General features: G+C 47.5%; 1 long non-coding RNA gene across 1 annotated transcript in view; it reads left to right on the plus strand.

The window, feature by feature from the left end:
* LOC118787763 overlaps positions 1–22,927 on the plus strand; it is a 32,569-nt gene extending 9,642 nt beyond the window's left edge. Inside the window, exons 2-3 of the long non-coding RNA XR_005005392.1 lie at positions 14,828–14,871; positions 22,780–22,927. This is a non-coding gene — a long non-coding RNA (uncharacterized LOC118787763). The remainder of the gene's footprint in view (positions 1–14,827; positions 14,872–22,779) is intronic.
* Positions 22,928–24,117: the final 1,190 nt, after the last annotated feature.

Raw genomic sequence — 24,117 nt, forward strand, 5'->3', positions numbered from 1 at the left:
ACATGTTTGCAGTCCTCGGGGTCCCTGCCACCCAGTCAGGTATGCAGTCTGTATTCCAGCATGAAACAATGAGAGAACCATAACTATTGCATCACAAATGAATCACGCCTCATTGGCCACTTTCAGGTATAGGCAGACAGTTTCAGGTCTGTTTCAAAACAGTGGCTCACATTTACACTGGATTAAATTGGACACACCTGACCCTGGATCCATTTTAGCAGAGTCAGAGGTCAACTGCACCCCCTCGCTCCCCACATGACAGCTGCAATACAGTGTGTCAAAAGAGCACTCGCAAATTTCATCACAAAGTTACACTTGATTCCTCATTCCACTGTGTAGCGGCTTTTGGTTGTGTCACGTATCATCTTTATGGAAAGTGAACCGTAAATATCATAAATGAATAAAGTCTCATTCCTATTGGCCACACTGAGATATGCAACTTGGCCTGGACTGTGGTACAGTATACCTCAAGGTAGTGTTATTGTGACAGTATGTAGTTTATGATATGATGTATACGCATATGTGTGCATTATATAACAGAAGTGCAATAGTGCATATTTGAATGGTTTAATGTTGAGGTGGAGCTGAATGCAGGCTAATGTAAACACCTGACTGAAGAGAACAGAGGTGTTTCTCTTTGTTTCTCAAGCAGAGGCTCTGATTAGATTTCACGCCAGGAAGCAGGGGTGGGGTAGGGGATGTCCCGTTTGAAGACACACTGCAGAGAGATGATGGCAGTCCATGGGGTGATTACAGGTTGTCCTTCAGCACGTCTTTATTATTTGCCATCCTGCCCAACAGGTATTTGGTTTCAGTTCAGAAGCAAAAACTGTCATTACCCTCCATGACAACCAGGCTGCACTGCAAGTGTTTTACCTCTCCCTCACCCCCCCCACCTGCCGCTCCAGGTAAAGCCTCTGTTGCCTTGTCCTCCCTGGACGACGTTCAGAGGTAGGTTGACAGTGGCGTGTCCGATTTGGCCGTGCAAGGCGGCGATTTGTGTGTTGATGGAAGAGCCGCAAGTAGACCTGACGTTGGATTCATTCTGACTGCGTCAATGGTGAACTTCCCCTCGCTCTGCCCTGCATGCCAACTCTTAGTACCATGAGTGGAACAAGTAAATTTCAGATTTTTCTAGTGTGGGCTTTCTGCTTGTAACTGTCCCTTTACAAATGCTTGAAAATGAGTGAAACTTGGAAATTGAAGAGAAGGCGCACATTGCTCTGCTGCTTGTCTACATCACGTCACGCACCTGTACTTCTCATGGGGTGCTTTGCTTTGTTGATTACTGCTACCATGCTTGACTTTGTGTTCATTCTATCTTCGTTAGAGGCAATTAAATTGCACAAAATGACTATTCGAATAATTTGACAAAAGTATTCTTCATTCTGAGCACATCCTCAGAAGCTCAAGTTATGGGAATGCAGCTAGATAAGGAGTGTCACGCGCTGTCGAGGAAATGATCACAACGCTACTCTGGAACAATAAAAACAGCAGTTATAAAATGATTTATCGATACCTTCGCCCCCGTTTTGTGATGTTACTTGCAGCGATGCAATAAAACAAAAGCGAAGACGCCCCTCGGCCGCGGTGTTCGCTTATGGGAGGCCTTTGTGAACTAAAACATCCTGAGTTGTCATTCCACAGCGTTACAGTAAACACACCAGCTTCCGCCAGGCCCTGCCTCTGGCTATGTCAAGTGTCTTCTCCGACAGCGAGCCTCAGAGAGGACAGTTCCGGCCAGGGCAGAGGCGTACCCAGGGGGCAGTGCAAACAGGACCAGAACACCATCCGCGTTGAGAGGCGGCTGAACGTGGTCTGCTGTAAACACCCTATAATTGTGTTGGCCAGGGCTACAGCATTTGGCCTTGAGGTAGGAAGAGCTGGAAGGTGCCTCACTCATGGCATACTTGTAAAATGAGGGGTAAGGCCTTGTCTCAATTTGACTTGGAACCGGACGAAAACACAAAGGTAATTGTTTGCAGTGTGCGATTTCCATAGAGAAAAAAAACAGAAACAAAACAAAAGAAGAAGCTTTAAAAAAAAATGGGGCAGTTTTTTTAAGCCATCTCCTGAATGCTTCCAAAATTGTGGTTTGAAGGGAAGGGTGCTGCACTGCTAATTTTATCCCTGTCCATGGTGGTAGTTCTTTCTTGCAACCATTGTTTCACCATAACACCAGCACTGACCGTATATTGACTGCTCTTTTAAAAACAAAAGGTGGACTCCAGGCAAATGAAACTGTGTCTACCTGTGTTTTATGACAGGGAGAATAGCACATTTGTAAAGGGATAATGCTTGAATAGTGTTGTGCTCACACTCACTGGTCTGGGAATGTTGTTAGCCTGGTCTGACACTGTTGCTTTTTCAAGTTGAATGGATACACTTCTGTTCTTTTGTGTTGGAAGTCACCCTGGATAACAGCGTCTGCTAAATTAATGTAATGTAATGGTTGTGGATGTGGTGAAGGCTAGGCCCTGGCAGCAGAAATCCGCATGCCTCTGCCTGTTTAGCTCGCGTGCCCAGCCTAGCAGCGCTGTTTAGGGAACCTGCATTCAGCAGGCGTTCAGCTGGCCGGCCGCAGAAGTTCCGGGTCCTACTGGGCGTGCTATTGTGGATCAGACCGCGTTTGTTTACTCACAATGGCACCCTAAGCCTCGCCTCTAAACCATGAAAGTGCGCACTTGTGGGTAAATCTCTGCGCGTTTTAGTAGCTTTTAATCGCAGGCCCATTTTGCTGTCGTTGTACAATGGCTGCTTCAGCCACTTTGCTGTGGAAGAGGGAGCTTCCTTTTAATTTTTGTTTTTGGTGTGTCAGAAAATTGAACGTGAGCTCTAATCTTCTACTAAGGGTGGGCTCTTGTTTTCATAGCAGTGCTGTGGAGCCATAAGTGTCTGCATCGTTTTGGTGACAAGTGTTTCACTGGAAGCTGGATGTTGAAAGAGACCGCCAGGTTCACCCCGCCCGAGTTCAACTCTGTAGGTGCTTATCCCCCTGCAGGGGGGAGGGGGAGGGGTGTCTGACCCTAAGGTCAAACCAAAGAGGAAATACTCACTGCTCTTCAGAGAGAGTCTAGTTTTGGATTTCCCATCAGGGAAACCATTTGGATTTTTACCTTTTGGCTTTCTTGCAGAGATTGACAGACTCCTGAAATTGTGCTGTACTTTACCAATGAAGGCTGTGGCTTAGATTCTAACCTTTACCAGGCTTTGTTTTAAATTTTAAATAGAGAATTCAATAATTGTTCTGTTGTTTCCATCCACAATATTTTTAGTTATTTCCAGTGTCTGATGAACTCATAATGGTAAGTTTTGAAAAGACAAAGCACTTTCATTCAACACAGCGCTCAAGTTAAGGACAAAGGGTCATTGGCTCCTGGAGGCTTTGTCATAGTTGTTTCAGTTCAGTTCCTTGTGGTCACTGTTAAATGCTTGCGGGTTAATGTGTATATCCAATCTGAGAAGAAAAAAAATCTTTTTCACTGCAGAACCACATGATCCTTTTTGACCGATGGGAGGATTTGCATCTTCCTCAGAAGAAAGTAATGAATGCAAGGGACATGATTGTGTTCTTTCTGGGGTTTATTTTTTAACTTGATTGGTGGCCAAGTGTTGAGGCTAAAAGCGTCCCTGGCCATATTTTAAAAAGAGCAAAGCCCTCCCCTTAGCTCAGCGTCCACCTCTTGAGGTCTAGCGTCTCCTGTGTTTATCAGTCTGGAGAGTGACCCTGTCAGTGCATGACACTCTTCATTGGGTGTGGACCTGCGTGCTTGTGCATACACTGTGGCCAAAGATGCTTTTTTTTTTTGTAGCACCCTGACCCACAGTGCTTGTCCTTTCTCATTGCTGTTGAAACCTGCCCCATGGGATTCTGGGTAGGGGATTAGCTACTCCTGCAGTGACCCAGGGTGTGGGGCTGTCAAACAAACCACTGGTTAAAGTTTAAACCTCATGGACCCCCCCCCCCATCCACACCCCCACCTCCTGCTCCCTCTGTTCTGCCAGACACCCCCCCTCCCCAGCCCAGAACACACAACCACTCACCCATGGCTGACACACAGGTCCCTGGTGACCGCGTGGTCACAGACACGGTCATTTCACTGACCACATCTCTGCTCTCTGCAGCCCTTATTTATTGTCTCAAGTTTCACTTAAAAGGCACCCAGGGTGCCCAAGCTGTATGAGAAAATAAAACACAGGGAAAGACTCTGGTTGGACACACCAAGCTTTAGAAATCAGCTGGGTTTGTCAGGTCTTTACTGGCTTTTTCCCTAAGAGCTAAAATCCATTTCATGTTCCAATGAGGCCAATCAGCTCTAATTAATGGAAATGCTTAATTAGAAAAGACCCTAATGGTCGTCATCCACAGGACGTGGTCGTGGGGTTGTTACTGATGGTCACAGTGGCCATTTGATGTAATAACTTGTTGGTGGACGGTCACTGTGGTCACACACGTGACCAGAAAATTTTCAGAGGTTGCATGCGAGCTGGGACAACCTTGTTGTCAGCTGATATTTCAGTGGTGTTTTGCTGTCACGGGGATCAGTCAGTGTGCTTCGATGCGTGATACTGCAGGGGGAAGTCTGCTACAACAGCACACAACGGGTGTCATCCAGCCGAGCAGCACAACAGGTGTTGTCAAGGGTGTTGGCGTGCCTGCGCAGATACGCAAGACGAGATAAATGAGATTAATGTTTAATTTACCATCTCGCATCACATCGGCAATAATTAGAACCTATGGAGGGGCGTGACCCTTCTTAAGCTGGCTTTCATGCTGTCATTTATCAGCCTTATGGTTTTATTTGACTTCAGTTTGGCCTCTTCCCTGTTTGTGTTACGTTATCTAAAAATGCATTACACATGGTTTGTATTTCTTCGATTCCTACGTGACATACAGAACGGTTCTGTGTTTGTTTGCTCATATCAGCTTTCGTATCAATGCACAGTGTGTATTTTTGCTGTCCTCTGCTCAGTATCTCTGGAATGCCAGTAAGCATTGCTCAGTACATAGGAGGGGGCATATCTATGCAATTATTTTGATAGGCCAAATTTAGAATGGGTAACCTGTCCTCTATTTTGTGTCAGTTTGAATGTTTGACCACTTTTGGCATTGGTGGTTCTTTGCTTGCTCTTTACTTTTTTTTTAATCTGTATTTTTTTGTGCTGTGCAAGATGTGCTGGGCCTGAACTGTGCCGTGCAGTTCTGCGCATCTGAACACCCCATTAGTTGGTGCTGGCCGTTCTTTGTTCACTCGTAGTTCATCGTTCCTCCCTCTGCCCTGCTAAACTGCGTGTTGGACTGGCTCGGAGCTGCGCGCTAATGTCTGCCGCACTCTCATTAGAAGTCCTCTGGGATCTCTTGGCCTGTTTGCATTCACTGCTGATCACAGCCTCAGCCCTCCTTTATTTTTCCTGTCCGGTGTGCCAGCTCGCTCCACGCTCCAAAGAGAGGCTCCCTCTCCAGTCAAAAATCCCTGGTACTGACACGTAAACCAGGATCTCCTGACTGAGATATATCCCTGAGCTGTTTTTGTGTTTGGTTGGCATGGAGACCTGGAGCCGGGAGAGCAGCAAAGCCGCTGATTGGTCTAGTTCCAGGAAGCGCTGCAGCCAGTGACGGAGGATCAGTGGCTGTTAGTGCCTAAAAGAGACTGCCTGATTGGCCTGCTCTGCCCCCGTTTCTCATTCACACCCTGGGCACGGCTCAACCTATCTAGGTGGGGTGAAAACAAACAGTTCCCAACCCTAACACATATTCACCCCTGTCTGATGTCACCATGGGAGTCTCTCGCATCTGAGTCATTAGCCCACAGAAACTCCCGATACTGGGCAAACAGTGACGTGGGACATAACTATTTTCACAGTTTGAGTCAATAATTCAACTGAACTATCTCATTTGGAGTGAATGACTAATCATATATGTACATATATAGAATTGATTTGTAAATTAAAGTATACCTGACCTGCCTATAAATAACTACATAAATAGGCTGAGAGAGATTGCGTTAGTCCCTTAGTGCTCAAAAGGCCAGCACTGTTGAGAGCTGTTTGGTTCAGCAATTATCACCTCATTAACTAGGGCTCCATCACAAATGGCAAGCGACAAAGTGAGGTTGGCACATATTAGGTGTCTGCCTTCGTTACATAAGAGTCCCCCCCCCCGAAAAAAAACGAAAAAACAAAACAAAAGACAGGCCTTACATGTTCAAGGACTATTCGCTAGAGGAATAAGCAACTAAATAGGCTAGAATGCACATGCTCCACATTAATTGTTAAACCTTTAACATTGAGAAAGACAGGAAAGGAATCCAATGTAGGAGGATACTCCAGAGGAAGACACTGCCATGGGCTCTTTCTGCTGTTACGCGACTCTGCGGAAAAACCAAAGAACCGCTGCCAAATAGTGCTCTCCCCCGCGGCGCGCTGCCTTTCATGTCTCTAAACGAAGTCCGGTCTCACCGGGACCAGCAGACGTGCCACATCCTGTTAATGTCACAGGGCCATACGTGTTGACCCCTCCGTCTAGCCCCTCCACCCCCTCCCACGAGCGGGCTGCGTAGCCGCACACAGGATTCCAGCTATTTGGTACGGAGGTGTGACTGAAGATTAGCCGTGTAGTCCGGATTGTTCATGCATTCTTTCGGTATGACCCAGGCTTCCACATTTACAGCCCACGGTACCCTGGCTGGCGGCCAGCGGAGCTCTGCTTCCCGGTTTATCATCAGGGATCTGAAAATGCAGTGGTCGCGCAGGGCAGGTTTGACACAGAAATAGCCCAACAGTGTTCCTGTCCCGCTTTACTTGTGTCCCAAACCAAAGTTTTCCTATGACTCTTCCTCTGCAACAGCCTTGATTGCAGGCACTTCCATACCAGAATGGGCAGCTCGCATGGTTTGGGGTTGGGTCTGTAGGCTGGTCTGCAGTGCTATGTCATGGATTCCGATCCCGGTAGGGTGGAAATCGCCCACCAGCAGGACAGAATTCACACCCAGGTGGGCGATTGCGCAGAAGGGGAAAAAGTTGCTTGGCGACAGCAGCGGGGGTGGCGTACAAGACGCCATTGACTACAGTGGAATGCGATAGTATTTTTTTAAATCCCTGTGAAAATCAGCCATTGGTGTGAAAGGCATGTTAGTATATGAATGGCCAGTGAGGATTTTTTTTTTTTTTCTTTTCCAACGGAGAGCAGGCAGTCTGAGCGTAATGAATGAGTTAGCAAGTTAATCTGCTATCCCATAATCCTATTTCAGCCTGTGCTTCATTCATGCTGCACACACAGCAGCGCCCTGGTTATTATTTTTGCGTTGTGATTGTGCAGAGGGATCTTTATCCCCCCTCCCCCAGCACACACACACACACACACACACACACACACACACACACACACACGCGTGCGCACACACACTTAAAGCTGCTGACTGACTTGTTTTGTGTGTTGAATTTGTTTCATGGCATCTCCGGGTGGCGCGAGGCGTTGATTTATAGTGTCGCTCTTGTTGGTAGCACACTTGAACTTGTCATACCCTGCACGGGCGTTTTTACAGCTTTATTAAGAGTGGGAGACAGTTTAAAAGCAGTCAATTATACCTTGGCGGAGGCAGGAGGGGGGGCAGATGAACACCAGTGCCCCGACACGCTGTGTGCTCGGAGCAGACGCTTTATTTGAAGAGAAAAAAAACAGGTGTCTGGCGCTTGTGCTGGTGAAGTAACAGGCTGTGATTCTTCTTGTTGGGGGGGCTGTGGGAGCGATGGGCTGGGGGTGGGTGGTTATTTCGGCCCACTGGGAGGTGCGTGCACCCTTTTAGTGTTGTGGATGTGCCTTTCCCAAAACTGACTGCTTGTTCTGACCATGTGGCGGGCAAACATCATTTTAATTAAGTCTCCGCTGTTATTTGGGGGGGGGGGGGGGGGGGGCGTTGTTGCCTGGGGCATGAGAGGACGGCCTTGCCTCACCCTAGACCAGGCCTCAGACGAGGAGAACTAACAGCAAATTCGCTATTAGCATATTTCTAAAAACGTTAAGGTCGCTGCACACAAACTATCCAAAAATCAGGCATTCAGATAAAGATGGATCGAATCAGATAAAATAAAAAGAAAACAATGTCGGAATAAAGAGGAAGAGACGAGGCACAGGGCTTAAGTAAAAGTAAAAGAAGATTTAACATACTAAGAGCATTGACGCGGACTACAACAAAGAAGATGCAAGATTAAGAATTAAAATTAAAAATATGCCTGGCTAAATGGATTAGCCTTGAGTTCAGATTTGAAGGCAAGAATGTGCTTATGGTCTACAGGCAGTGAGACATCCAGGTCCTGGATTTATTTATTGTCAGGTATGGCCTTCCGATTTTCTAGAGGAGATTTTGTTAATTGTGCAGTGTTTGTGAGGGTGTGTTGTTATTGAGAGGGTGTAGAAGTACTGCCTCAGTGGAGTAATTCTGGTAGAGGGTTTGATTGTGAGACTGAATCCAGGATGACTGCTGCTGTTCTTGTAATGCACATGCATGTGTCTGTCTCAGAGGAGAGTTGCATCCGCTTCAGGTGGGAGGAAGTCTATATTTAATAGCGTCTGTTGCCGGAGCCAATCACAGAGGCCCCAATGCCTATGACATCATAAGGAGGAAGCCACATGTTTGGGAAGGACGTTGTAATTTTAGCAGTGTTGTTTCCATATTAAACTGTGGTCTCGTTTGTATCTGGTGAGGTCATGAGACTGAACTGGATCCTTTTGGTTTTACTTCTCTTGCCATTTTGCCAGATCTCGTGCTGTTTGCTTTTTTGTAAGAAATTTATCTCGGGGGGAGATTTTCTTTGGCTCTGAAAATGCAATAGAGCATAGTGGAAACAAAGACCAGAAACCGAAGGGATCTCACCATGACCAACACCATTTCCACACCACCGAGGCCAGTGGCTACTGTTTCACCATAGCCAGCATCACTTCCACCCCACAAGATCCGTGACCGCTCTCTCACCGTGTCACACGCCACTCCCGCTGCTACCCATGACCGTTCCTCTCTCACCATAACAAACGCCATTTCCACACCACTGAGGCCTGCGGTGTTATGTCATGAAGGCCTGACCCAAGTGAACCTAGTCAGTGTGAACTAGGTCAACATACAACTAGCTGTGGTTTTAAATAGAGTACAGTACATTTTCTGACCTGAATCTCAAAGCCATTCAGATAAGTTGCCGTTTTCTGATATTTACGTATGTATGTATACATTCTGACATGGTTAGAAGAAGTGTGGGTAGTTTTTTTGCGGTTTATTTTATTATTAAACTGAAATACTCCAATATAAATGCTGAATATGAGGGAAGGTTAAAAGTAACAGCATATTGCTGTTTTGACAGCGGGGGTGTTGTGTCTGATTTGAGAGGGGCACATTTGATAAAATGAGGGCCGCAACAGATCTGGAACTGTTACTCTTCTGGGAAAGAGCGAAAGGCCCAAAATACAAATATGATTATAATGTTTTCAGAAACACAGCTTACGTAACTGTGGAATTCTTCTTCCCCGTGAGCCAGTATTTGTTTTTCATAGACTGCTGTGTTATGGTTCGCCGTGCTGTGATTTCGGTGTTTGCTTTCCAGTCCTCGTCCTATCGAGTCGCTTGGCGACCGGCCTGTGCCCTCGGCTGACATCCACCCGTCGCCTGTCAGTTGCTTGCGTCTGTTGAACGATCAGAAGATGCTGTGTGTGGAGTACATCTGTGTTTGTGCATGACTGTGTTGCCTGCTTGCATGCAGAGCGACGCCTTCGCAGACCGTCGGGGTTACTGCAAAAAGAGGGATTTGGGTCAGATATGCAAAAAATAAAAAAGAGCGTTGGAAGAGACAGAGAAAGTCATGCACTTCAGATGCACTGGGAAAAGTGCTGCAAATCATTCAGAAGAGCCACAGCTTAGTGAAGCAACAGAGTTATGGTTTCAGTGTCCCCTGTTTGCCACTGTGTGTGTGTGTGTGTGTGTGTGTGTGTGTGTGTGTGTGTGTGTGTCTCTGATGTGCACATGTCTACACGCATATATGTATGTGTATGCATGTGTGTGTAGTAGGGGGATTTCTTTGTGCGTCTGAGATGTGGCACTCAGAAAGCCTCTGCACGCGCTCAGTAGGTCAGAGGGCGAGGCATGGCCCGTCCCCCGTGTTCAGCTATGGAGCCACAGCAGAGACAGCGGGACAGAGAGGGCTTAGGGCAAGAGGATGAGATCAGTGAGTATAATTAGAGCCAGCTGATTATCCTTTTACCTCATCCTCCCTAATTCCAACAGTACCCTATTTATTGAGGAAAAGAACACGAAAATTGTCCCGGGAACAGAGAGCGTGACCTGCCCCATCCAGCTCCTCACTTCTGACTTATTAATGGCTTATAGCTACGCGCAGTCAGTGTCCATATTTCACTGCCATTTCCTGTATCCCGGCCCTCTTAAATAGCGGCCTTTGTCAGGTTTATGGGTTCTGGAGTCGCCTGATTCAGCGGGTCGTGTAGAGTTTCAGCTGCGTGAGAGATCAGGCCAAGCCACACAAACAGCTCCGGGCCCCGCTGCCAATGTCTCCCCACACGGGTGACGGGGCGACCCGCCGATTCCGCGGCGTATGCAGTTGCCTTTTCTCTCCGGAGTGCGTTTAGAAGGTTCTAGATCTGAGGGAGGGGCTCCCGCCTGCACGTGCTGGTGTCCGTCACCCCCCCCCCCCCTTCAGGAAATGGAGTTCTCCGCACTGTTGATTCACAGATCTAATAACCGGCTGGGGGGTTTTTCCCTCCTGGCTGGAGAGGCAGCTCCTTTTTCCACTGCTTGTAACCAGTCTGTTGGAGATGCCCCGGGAGATTTGTGACACATTTGGATGGAGTTCCATGTAAAATCAACACGTGTCTTCTCAGTGCATATGTGTGTGTGTGTGTGTGGGGGGGGAGTCTGTCTGGTCTGTGAGCTGAGCAGAAGGCTGTCTGGCCCTGTGTCTGTTCATAGTTGGGTCCCAGTCTTATCCAAGTTGGGCCCTGCTCAGATCCTTGTCTAGTGCCGGTCAGGTCTCAGACTGCTCTGTGTCTTGTCATGATTCTTTTTTGGTCCCTTTTTAATGCAGTTTGGCCCCTGTGAGGGATGGACTGTAGAGTGTGCAGAGGTGTTTCATAATTGAACTTTCATTGCATCTGAAAGAAGGGTGAGTCAAGAGGGAGAGTGACATCACAATGAACGAACCCGCTGTGTGGCTGAGGGGATCTTCCAGGATTAAACGACCCCTGTAGAGCACTGCTACACTGATGAGTCCTTGGATGAAAAAAAAAAAAAAAACAAGTTTACTTTATTCAAACTTCTACTAACACAAATAGGCCTGCATTTTTAGGTCTTGAGTTTTAATCTGACTTTTAGCATATGTTTGTGGTCTGCATATGATACAACGTGTGTGTGTGTGTGTGTGTGTGTGTGTGTGTGTGTGTGTGTGTGTGTGTGTGTGTGTGTGTGTGTGTGTTTGTGTGTGTCTGTGTACGTGTGTGCACATGTGTGCAGGTATGGGTGTGTCTTTATTTTAGCCGTCCGTCACGTGTGTGGTGATTGACAGCTGCTCAGGCTCCCCAGCAGGGCAGATTAAAGGAGTGCAGCCCTGGGTGACTGTGCAAGGTGTCACCCTTCCTCTGACCATAATCGCTCCTACAGTCGGAACTGCCACAGGGCTGTCATTATAGTTTTGTTGAAGAAATTCTGGGGCTTGGCAATGGGGTCTGACTGACCTGTCACATGGGTTGTGGATGTGTAGGCGACACCCGCTTTGCCCCATGGAGCATGGCACCATGAGTGATGTCCCCGGCGGCGTGCCGTGCTCGTTGGCGATAATGTCAGACTTAATATATTAAGTCGGCACAACGCAGCTGCTGCTCCACCCTGTCAGACTCTTAGACGGGAAATATTTACCCCTCATTTGTGTGTGAAAAGGGTGCCCACCTTGCCCACAGGTCAGCAGGTGGCTTTAAAGGCATTTTAAAGGCAGGGGTGGAAATCCAGGGAAAGTGATTGATTGGACAAGGCACGCAGTTCTAAGTCAGTCTAGCAAGGGACACTGACCAACTGAGCTCTCTCCCTGTGGAGTATTTTACCCTCAGAGTATACACTGATCCTCTTCAAAAAAACTGTTATTAGCACATTTTCAAAGCGACTGCTAAACGCATATTTTGAAAGATAAGTGGAAGAGAGCCATAGGTGCCCTCAAAGATAAGTTCACAGTGAGGCTGGGGGGGGCAACTCTGCACCAGATCTCCTCCCTGCTCTGCTGTGCTTAAATAAACCAGCTCAGATGCAGAGCAGTTTAAGAAGCAGTCAAACAGGATGCAGCTGGATATGATACATGCATATATGTGCCGTTGTGCTTGAGTGTGTATGCATGCCTTTGTATTTGCGTGTGTTCGTGTGTATGCTTCTATACTTGCAAGTTTGCAAAAGTATATGTGCATGTGTTTGAAACTGAATGTGCATGCGTGCAAAAGTGTAAGTATGTGTGTGCTTTTGTGCACGCGCATGTGCGTGCGTGTGTGTGTGTGTGTGTGTTTGAATGTATAAATGCCTGTATGTGCATCTTTCTGTGTCCTTGCATTACAGAGCGACATGTTTGAGATTAACGGCATGGCACTGGAGTGTGCTTATCACATGAGCATCAGCAACAAAGCCGTTGTTTACATCTCTGCCCTCTATTTAATGGGGCTCTGATTAACTGGGGACAAGTCGCGTTTCTGTCTAACAAATGAGCCGTATCACAGCGGTCTGAAAACCCTTGTAGCGACTGAGCCAGGCAGTGGATGGGCATTTCCTGCACAGTTTACTCAAATGCAAACAGTGAACACAAACACTGCATAGCTGGAATGTCTTTTTAATGCAGCCCAGTTCCATTTTCTGCTGGGACATTTAGCATGTCACACAGATATGGATCATCACTAATTGCATTCAGCACTTTACATCATTATGTGCTTTGCCCTTTCGGTTTTAATGAAAACAAAGCAAATAGTTTAGTTTTCTGTAATTATAGTTTTGTTTTTTGGGGGGTGACTTACTAGTCAAAAAGAGCCCTATTGTAACATGTGGCATCCGATATTCAGTAAATTATTTTGATCATGAGTGGCAGCCATACAGCAACATCTGTTTAATGTGAGTCTGGGCTGGTTCTGAGAAGCACTTTCACAGCTTTCTTACGCGCCTGGTGCCTTCCTTCATGTAGTATTGCTTTTAACTCATTTCCATGGAGCAGTTTAATATGTAGCAGAAAAGGAAGCCTGGGGAATGTGGTACAAGGCTGGTTTAGAAAAGCCTACTATTGTCAACAAAAGACATTCCCTGAGTTTTTTTCTTTTTCAGAGGAAAATAGCAGTTGCCCTTTAAGGCAGCCAGCTGGTAAGTACAGCTTCGGAAACCTTGGGTAGGAGTGAAGTCAAAGGAGCTGAAACTGATCTTTCTCTTGGCCCAGATATGCATAACTAAATGAGGTGAACTAAAGCCGTGAAATTCGAGTGCCGCTACAAAGTCAATGCAGCTTCTGTTACTGCAGTGTCGTGATGAAATCTGTCACTGAGTGGGTTGCATAACCAGTGAAGGACTGTCCTGAGCGCTGCAGCCCGTGAGGTGAACCGGTGGAAAATCGGGAGATTGAATAATGGTGGCTAAAAAGGCACCAAAGTCTGCCAATCCCCATCAACTGGTGTTGTATGTGGTGAAGTGTACCAATTTAAATGAAGCCCACCCATCTACAGATGATTCCTTTGTGTATGTTTTCATCAAATGCCGTGGCATTACCTTTGTAACTGTTTCCATGAACATTTTCATCATATGACAAATACCTAAAGCTAAGTCAAAACTCCATTTTTTTTCTTAAATGGTTAAAAAAATGTATTTAACGTAGCCTAGTATCGTTCTCATAACCACGATTATTTTATGAAGTACAGAAAAATAATGCTGCAGCAAGTAAGTTAAAATGAGATGAGCTGCAGCTTGGTGATCCTTATTTGAAGAGTTGTACTTATTAATCACAAAAAAACACTCAAAAACAGACCTTTTAACAATTATCAGTTTACTCCTCCTTTTCAAGTGCACGACCCTATACTGAGGCGAACACTCTGAGAAGCGCTGTGTCAATGGCATGCCCGGACGGTCAGGGGGATGAGACTGGGTTACCCCATGCATTCGCAGCGTGTGGCCCGGAGGCTGCACCTCTGCTGAAGGGTAGCTTTCTCTGGGTGTACTGAGTTTCACTGAGAGGAATAACAGACAGCCAGTGAAAAGCTGCAGGATTCGTTCCTGACCCCACTCGCACTCAGAACCAAGCTGCCACCTGCACACTCGTTTTCCTCGCTCTCAGAAACAGAGGATTGTGTGAAATAAACCTCGCTACGGCCATCAAAGCCTTGCTGTATAATCACCTCTGTCACTGTAAGGTTACTTCCAAGGCTCACAAGAACTGAACCTACGAAGAGCTGAAACTTTCAAGGTTGAAACTAATGAAATGATGTAAGACCAAATCGTCAAGACTGCCTCTGCTGTTGGAGTATTTTGCACTGCAGTTAGGCAATTCATTTTATAACGGAAGGAGAACAAGACAAAGCCACCACGGAGCCGCCCCTCACCCCACCACACCTACCCTAACGGCCAAAAGAGGTCTTAATGGCTGCTATTAGACGCAGTTTGTCACTCGCGTACCTCCGGTGAACTTTGCACAAGTATAAATTGTGGTCAGATAGTTGAGCGAGAGTTCACCAGAGGTACCCTGATAAGTGTGATAGCGCTGAATTCGTTTCATTGACATTGTTTGTCAATGAGTCTAACACTGTTTTCTCTCTTTTCTCTTTTAGTGTCCAGTGTCATGAAACTTAATCCACAGCAAGCTCCGTTATATGTAAGTACACACGCAAACTTGTAAAGATTTTTTTAAAGGCACAAACAATATGATACTCTGTGTAAAATCACAGTTTTATGTTTTACGACTGTATAATAACATCGGTTTTATGAATGCTTGCACGATACAGTCGTATATTTAGTCACATACTTCTTAAACTCAAATACATATCAAAACACAGTAAAGTATGAAAAAGCCATTGTGTTTCTTGCACTGGAACTTGTTACACTCCCCATTCTTTGGAAACAGACAGAATTAGTTGAGAACACGGCGTACAGATCCCACCATTTGTTGTAAGGTGCTTTCAACCTGGCCGTGTAGCTACATGCTTTTGCTCGGTTTTAATTAGATCTACGGGGGCACAATGTACCCAAGTGTTGAAAGGGCGTCCGAGCCGAGACACAACAGCATAATTAGATTTGGTGCGAAAACAGCTATGCTTTATTTAAAACAGGCGGCACCCTTGCTGCAGAGCCAGGATTGAGTGCGGGTCGGTGGTTAACCAGGCAGCAAGAATGCTAACCCCCTCACCCCCCCAGCCCATACACCATGCCTTCACACCATCCTGGTTCTGAAGACACCCCCCCCCCCCCCCGCCCAGTTTTCTGTCAGCACGTTCTCCTGCGTACCTCTCATTGGCCGATCTTCCACCGGCCCCGCCTTAGCTGGAGGTCAGCTGTACACAGGTGAAGTGTTTCCATAGCACATTTAAACCGGTTGGCAGTATGTTGGCCAACCCTAGACTGGATGCTAAGCTGGCCCAGGGCCAGGGTGTGTCAGGCATAACTAGGTGTGTTCATACTTGGTATCCCTTAGTCAGAAAATCTTTTTCAATGCATATTCTTAGCAGGGTAGAAGAGCTTACATTTCACTGATAGCTCCTCCGAGGTCACATACATCCAGTTTCATTGGCCTCAGTCTTTTCACTGTGGTGTCTTCAAAACTACAACCAAAGCATAAGCATCCGGATGTCTTTTACCATCAGCTACCAATAAAGTGCACATATCCTTCGATCTCGCTCAGATTTGTTAATAAGGAAATATATGGGATACAGGTGGGTTTATGTGGCCTCGGAGCAGGTTACTCTGAAGATGCTCTGTGGTCAGCTGTACCTGAGGAGTAGGTTAGACTCCACTCACTGGGATGCAGGCTGCCATATTGGGTCCCAGATGCCTAAGGGGGGCCATGTGTCTGCGAGCAATCTGCAGTTGTGGCTGTGGAGGTCCAGAGTGGCTTTTCCCCTGCACAGGAGGAGAGAAGACCGTTGAATCACAGTGATACTATCATGCTGTTCCCTGAGGGGGAACTCGGCACTCTGACCTCTTGGATTCCAGGAAACCCAAGAGTCATTCCCTTCAGCCGTGACACAGCAGCCTTACAGTACCCTACATTTCATCCAGTCAGAAGCACTGCGCGCTGGATCAACTAATCATTTTGATGATGTTTAGAAACTCTCATAAAAAAGGACACAAGAGGAGGATGTGGAGTAGGTTGACCTAGTGTAAGCATATGGTCTTGAAGGCAAACTGGTAAAAGTTCATTCTTTTATTTAAAAAAGGAAACGTGAGTCTTGCTGGCATCTTCAGTGCACGGGCACGGCATTGTGAGTCAGGCTGAGATAAAAGCGTACCCTCATGTCACATGTAAGGAGAGCTAATGGGGGTGGGGGAGTCACAGAGGAGATTCAAATGACCCCCGGCTTCAAGCCTCCATTGGACCTGGCAGCTGTCAGCACCAGAGAGGGAATGAAACAGAGGAGGGGGAGTAATGTACGGCTGGTGTCAGGTTTCAGAGAGTGCTCACATCCTGTGGGGATCGACTCGTGTGGGTGCACAGAAGCTTGGTTCCCCAACTTGGAAGCACTGAGCATGCTCAAAGAGTAGGAAACCCTCCCCCCTTCAGACAGAGAATAACTCCAAAGTCTTACAGCCAAACCCTCCAGTAATAGTTGTGATGTGGCTTACCTACATGCCTATTTTGATGTTGACACAGCATAATTAACAGGAGAGAGCAAGCAAACCTGATCATTGAGAAGACTTAAGTAGTGTACGTATGCTCTACACCTTGCCATCAGTTAACATGTAATAAAATGGTTCCACTCCAAATATAGCACATTATCTTATTCTGCGTGTCCACATCAGACTCTCTCTAACTTGTACACAGTTAGAGAGAGTCTGAGAGCCTTTTGAATTGAAATGGTTATGCCTTTTGTAGTCATATTGTGAGTTACTGCAGTCTCTGACCCCTGAGTGATATGTTTCCTCAGCTGTATGCGTGTAGCTTTTCTCAGAATGCGAGCAACCAGCACAAGGAACACGGCGTGCAACGCTGGCGTGTGGTAGCCTTAACGCACCCGCTCGCCGTGCGCTGCATTTCCTGCTAGCCGCGTGCTTTTCACCGCACGGCCTTCCTGCTGCTTTCAAGGTGTGCTTCTGTCGCCATGTTTCTGCCCAGTATATCTCCACTGCTCCTTCTCGATGGTTTACCAGTTTAGAGAAAGGCAGAAGATATAAATGGGCCAAACGCCTTCAAATTTACGAGGAGCAGATAAACAGACGTCTTTTTTTTTTTTCTTTGCGGTAGCAAACAGCCAAGCGAATCCTAAATAAACCAAGGCCTTGTGAATAACAAGCCTGACATCAGTTGTTAGTGACTCTGAGGAAGTCACTTTCACTGACTGAAATCAATTTTCCTCTAGTTTGTGCCTCGGCTGCCAGCTTTCTCTGGGCCTCCCAGGCTTTTGCTAATCCTCGTGTACTTGTACGCTGCGTTCCCTGTGTCACAGTCTCACGGAACGTGGGACACGTCTCCTCCCAGCTTCCCTTGCTCTGCCTAGTGTCTGGGGGGATGGCTTGGCCCTGTCGCAGCACTCACGTGACATCCAGCCTCGGAGGGACCCCTCGTGCTACCGAAAGCATAAACTCGCAAGCCCGTTAACCACTTAGGCATGCGTGACACTGCAACGCAGGCATCTCTCTCTCAGCCCCTGCTTGTTAGCCCAAATGGGATTACCCCTCATCATTCTCCTGTTCTTTTGGACCAGCTTTTCCTTTCAGATGATGTCATAGAAAGCCTTGTAACCATCCCCTCCTCACGCTTGAGTCTGTCACTACAAACTGAAATTACAGATATTTTATTTCACGACCAAGTATTTGGCTCCTGTGTTCCTTTCATTGCCTGTACCTCACTAACAGAAGGTTGTGCTGCTGTCTGTGTTGCTGCGCTCGCTGTGGAGGTTCTTTTTTTAGACCATTCCTGCCCAAGGATAGTTGTAATGAGCCAGCACATCGGAGTACACAGGGAGTTGAATATCTGGCAAGTATATTGAATATCTGTGCTGGAACGGTCCCATCCTTCCTGCTGAGAAGGAGTCATGAAGGAGTTTTAGAGGAGGCTCAAGTTGCCGTTATTATGAGTGGGCAGGTGGAAAGGCCTTGGACGGGCCTCTCACGCACACACACCAGTGGAACAGGCCTCTGTTCCCCTCTCGGGGGTGCAGGACCGCCTGTCCTTCAGCAGCTCTGGTGCCTGATCGGAGAGGCCGTGCAGGAAACATGTGTTCTCCCTGCGGACCCCTCTGCCCGCGCACACACCCGGAGGAGCGGGCCGCGTAAGCGCTGTGCGGGGGACGTAGCTTCGACCTTGCAGCACGCCCTTGAAGCGAAGCCCCGCCGGAGCCCTGGAGCATGCGCAGCTGTCCCGGCTGTCGGACGCTGGGTGCTGTCAAATGGCCAGAAACGCACACACAGACACACACTTGCATTTCATATCCCTCTATCTCGCTCTCGGTGGTCATTGTGATCGTTGGCTGCTCACTTTTGGTAAGCTGTTTGCTTGTCTTCAGTACATGGTCAGAAAAAGCAGCGGTCTCGGGTCAGAGGCCAGAGTCTATTCTAGAAGAACGCGGAGGAGGGGGGGGGGGGGGTTGTTAGCTCTGGGTGCCTCTTCCTTGGGCGGGATGCACGGTTATTTACAGTGCGCAGTCCACCCAGTGTACAGCTATGTGCTACAAGAAACCTGGAACTCCCTGTGGGCACTGGGATTCAGGTGCAATGCCCCAACAGGATCCAGGGGGCGCTGTTAGGCTCCAGAGCTAACCACATCACTGCTGTATGGAAACTTATCAAGTCATTCTATGGCTGAGCTGTCTATTCAAACCAGACACATAGTCTCCAGGCAAATCCTAATACTTTGGCTGCATGCATACCACGAAGTCCTGGTGGGCTTACATTTGCAGCAGATGAAAAAAAAAACAGTTTAATTTTAGATTGATTCCTTTGAGTTTTTTCTTTTGCCCCTCTGAGTCATCATTTGTCACTGATGCCCTATCCTTTGTGACACCTGTCGTGGAATCATTTGCCTCTACAGTCTAGAAATGGCTTGTGGAAGACTTGGGAATGTGTTTGTGAGTAGCCTGGAGACCAATTTCGGGTTTCAGTGGTTGTCTGATTGAATGGCGAATGCTTGAATATTGTATCCGCAGTCACTGCAGAAGTCTGTAAGCCTTTGTCTTTTCGGAAGTGAGCGGTACACAGCTCCTGTTGGCTTATGTCTCCTTGAGCTCATGATCTGTTGTACATCCCACTGCAAGTCGTTTGTCATCGGATAATTTCAGACTGTCTTGCTAATGTGATGACAGATTCTATACCTTTGTAGGAATGTGCTATCATGTGACCTCTTTAGGTTGTTTTCAAAGGAAAAGTTTCCTTTAAAGCCACCCCTTTCCCTTTCTACACCTGCATTTTGAAAACAAAAAAGATAGACATGCCAGAAGACTAAAACAGAGCACTGGCTGCTACCTTCATTTTGGTAAATGCAGTACCTCTCTAATTTGGCATCAGCTGCTATAAACTGTGTATGTTTGGACAATTTGCTGTGTGTGAAAAGCTGTGCCTGTAGCCCATGGCAACTGTTGCAAAGGTGTGCCTTGAAAGGTGGAAGACCTCCCCCCTCAGTCTGCCATCAATCACAGTGCAGGAGAGGAGGGTCATTACCCGACAGGACACCGCCATTATCCCCCCCGCCTCGGGCCAGTCCTGTAGGAAACGGCTCGTTTGGAGCCGAGCGATAAGCCGGCCCATCCATCACTGTAAACAAGGGCCCTCTGTCAGCGTGCCCACTGTACCGAGGCCGCAGCGCGGACAGAGGCATGCTGGGAAACGGGGGAACAGTCTGCGTTCACGTTCGACAGCAGCTGGCCTCGTTCGGGCCTCCATCCTGAGCTCTCCTCAAACTAAGACTGGCTGACCGTGGGAGGACGCGGCTTCGCCGGCCTGCCCAAAACAAACAGCGTCCCTTAGGCTGGCCCTTCGTAAAGGCAGTTGTAGGGATTGTAATGGGTGTTTACTGTTCCGAAACACTGCCCTCTTCTGCTGGGAGGGGGGAAATCCAGACGCTCTCGAATCTCAGCCACCCCCTCTACACACACACTCCCCCCACACCCCCGCGTACCTTGTGACACCGCAGCGGTTATGTGAAGGTGTGGAAAATAACACAGACGGCCTTGCCCCGCCCTCAGATAACCTATAAATAAAGAGGACCCGAAGCAGGAAGAGTAGCTGTCCGCGTATCTTATCTGTTTCCTCCCAGGCTCTTCTGTGCCTGGTTGCTGCTGAGAAACGGGTCCTGGGTAACGCTCCGTCATGAACCCTTTATATAAACGTCCTCATTCAAAAGGAACGTCAGGCATTTCTATATTCATACAGCGTCTGTATACACAACACACATATTAACTGAGTATTTTTAGAAAACACAAACGCACACATTTATGTTATTACTGTCTGTGTAAATTGTATAATAAATATTTATTATATGTCATAGACAGGACAGCTTGTTTCCCTTTATTGCTGCTGTATGGACTGGTGATATTATTCCCTGTGTTGCGGTTTGATTGCTGTGTGTCTGAAGGTGCAGAGACATAGTAGAAAAACAATGTGAATGTCCTTATATACCAGTGGCGGCTGGTGAGCTGGAAACAGGGGAGGCTGAAACATTAACTTTAAATCTATCATTACTTTCAAACTGTTCCCCTTTACCCACCACACGTGGGTGTCCTTATGCACTGCTGTTCACCATGCTGTAACTGCGAGGTGTGCCTTCTGACAGTTTTTCTCAATTTGCATAAGGATGGCTGCCAGCCTTGCCTGGGGTGTCTCGATTTGTCACTCATAACTGACATTGTTCCCAGCACCTCCAAGGGTGTGTTCAAATATGCACCTTGAAGGGAGGGGTGGTTACTCTCGCTCTTCAAAATCGGCAGATTTTGCGTGGCTTGTGGCATAGGGAAACGGAGAGCCCTGCGTTACCTCAGTGCGGGGGTTCACCTTTCAAATAGGAGGCCCCTCCCTGACCCTGCCTCTTCACCATCACATTACATGCATTAAGCAGACGCTCTTAGCCAGAGCAGCTTCCGGCACGGTAGAACATAAATGTATCCATTCAATTTTATGAGCAACAGTCAGACCAGGCTATCAACACTGCCAGACCAGTGGGTGTGAGCATAACACTATTCGGGCCCTACCACAAGTTAACTTGTGCAGTTTGACAGAAGCCAGGCATACTACGACACAACAGTCCCTAGAACACAGAATCAAAATACACCACAATACTACACGTAAAATAAAATAAACATCACCAATCAGTAGCAGGAACACCGCGACTGATAGAAAACTGTGCGGTGCGTGCTTGTGCTTGGGAACAATACGAGGCGAAAGGTCACATCTTGATGTCACCCTCCGTGATCCAAAGCTGTTACATGGCAAGTCCAGCAATGCTGAGAGGCCTCGGTTCCTCTCTCACTCAGTCCTTTCTCAGGACCGCTTAATGACCGCAAATTGTCAGGCTGAAAAGTTGAAAAGGTCACTGAGATTACACACCAGAAGCAGTCTGTGGGGAGGTGTTGAAAGTGGATGCCAGCTATCCCAGAATGCCTTATGCCTTATAATTACATGGAGCCTACATTGTGGGAAAAAGACACAGGAGTGTCTTCATGAGGCCCCCAGCTGCCATAAGCTCTCTGTTCAGAAAGCTGTCATGGGCTAAAAAGATGAGATTTTCAGACATCTGTGATTTCCACACACGCACACCATACACACTAGCGCACACATGCTTACAGACATACACACACACGCACACACACACACACACACACACACACACACACACACACACACACACACACACACACACAGACAGACACACATACACATACTCGCGTTGACTGTTAAGTTAATTGAATATTGTGTGCTGGTATTATCTAAGCAAGCGAAAGGTCATTTTTGTTTTGTTGGGATTTGTTGAAGTGTGCACAGCTGACTTTCCTGAGCCACAGGCCAGCCGAAGGAAGAGAAATACCATGTGTTTGTGTAGGCCATGGAAGTGCACATACTTGGGCGTGATCTTTGCGCCTTCATAGCGGGAGCTGTGTTTGGGTCGTCTCTGTGTGCCGGGGAGCAGTTGGGTTTCTGCTGCTGGCGTGTGGAGCTGAGAGGCTGTGCTCAATCGCAGCGTGCTCATTGAAGTGAGTGAGTGCAGTTTGCGTGGACCATGCAACCGGAGACACAGGACCTGCTGGAAGGCCCCTCCATCTGTCTCTAACCGTGGCTCCTCTCTATCTCTGTCTATCCCTGTTTCCTCTCTCCACAACGTTGTATGTTTCCAACGCTGTCTCCTCTTTCCCTCTCTCTGACCCTATCTCCTTTTTCTCTCTCTTGTTCATCGCTCACCCCGTGTTTTCACTCTTCCTGTTATGCTCAAACTCTTTTCTCTTCTGTTTGTCTCTGACTCTCCACCCCTGTCTCTCTCCTTTCTCTGTAACCCTGTCCCCTCTGTCTCTCTGTTACCCCGCCCGCTGTCTGTCTCTCTCTCTAACCCTGTCTCCTGTCTCCTCCCCCCGCTCTGTGGTTGCAGGGCGAGTGTCTCCTTACAGTGCAGCTGTGCGATGAAGAGCGCTTCAGGGATGAAGAGGACGTAGAGTTCTACCTGCTGTTCTCCGGCACCACTCAGCGGCACCTCACCACCACCCTGAGGATCAGCCATGTCACCCTGCAGGCCGTCTGTCCCGGTAAGCCCCCTCTCCGGCCCCTCCCGGCCACACCCCTCACCGCGTCCCACCCGGGCCAGGCGTCGCCACGCTCACCCCAAGGAAGTGCGGCGCTTGCGTGGGCGGCACGGTGCCTCCGCCCTCCGCACGTCCCAGTTCGGCTGGGGTCAGAGTCTGGGAGGTTGCTGCTGTTAGTGAATGAGCTCAGCCCGAAAGAGCATGCTGTTAAAAGAGGGTGAGAATGAGAACATATGTAGCACGTTTAGGCTTTGACACAGGGGGCCCCAGGTCATCTGACAGTTCACACATGCTCTTGCGTAATACAAGTGTTGTTGAAAGATACTCAGAATGAAGAGGAGCAGTGAGCCTGGGGTGTAAACGTGGATTTGCCCTCAGTGAGCGGATTTTGATGTAATCACAAAGCAAACATGTGCCTGTAACACCAACGGTGTAATTCTTCCCTGAGCTATTTTCTGTCAATTAAATAATAAGGTGACTAGAGAAAGACATATAGTATTTGTCCCTATTAAACAGAGTGCAAACCTATTCTTTTTTTGACCGTTTTAACACTGGATACCTGTGTAAGGTTATGTGGCTTCCCTGAATGTGACCTGCTGGAATAACTACACCTGCAAGAGGTCAGGTCTCAAGAGTCAATGTTTAACGGTGTCCTAAAACAGTGGAGTGTTTTTGCTAAGTAAGCTCTGTGTATTTACTCAGCCAGCTGGGAGAAGGGATTTTGCCCCATTGGTCTGACTGCTATCAGTCAAGACCCAGCAGTCCCTCTGGTCTTGCTGTGATAACACTGCCGGCTACAAGACAGGCTTTTAAACCCTCGGTCCTCAGCAGACAATACTGATCTGAGCTCTGGAGCAATACAAACAAATTCTCAGAAGCCTCCTCTGCATATTTTTTACATGGAAGCTAATCTAAGGGAAAGTTTTTGGTACGACATTCCCAGACTTTTTAAATCAACTCTGTTAAGGGTCACAGACTTGGTTGGAACGTCCAGCCCTTGACTTGGGGTTCATTTTCAAAACTATAACATTCAAAATGTGCGTTAAGCTGTATGCTATTAGCAAATGTGTGTACTAGCTGTTATTGTAGTATGTTGCACAGTAAATATGACAGCAACCCTAATTACCCTTAAAGTTGGCATTAAAATATTATGCCCAGTATTCTTCACCCTTGTCCTGGAGGACTAC

The sequence above is a fragment of the Megalops cyprinoides genome, chromosome 13 (genome assembly GCF_013368585.1).
Source record: "Megalops cyprinoides isolate fMegCyp1 chromosome 13, fMegCyp1.pri, whole genome shotgun sequence".
NCBI classification, from domain to species: Eukaryota; Metazoa; Chordata; class Actinopteri; order Elopiformes; family Megalopidae; genus Megalops; species Megalops cyprinoides.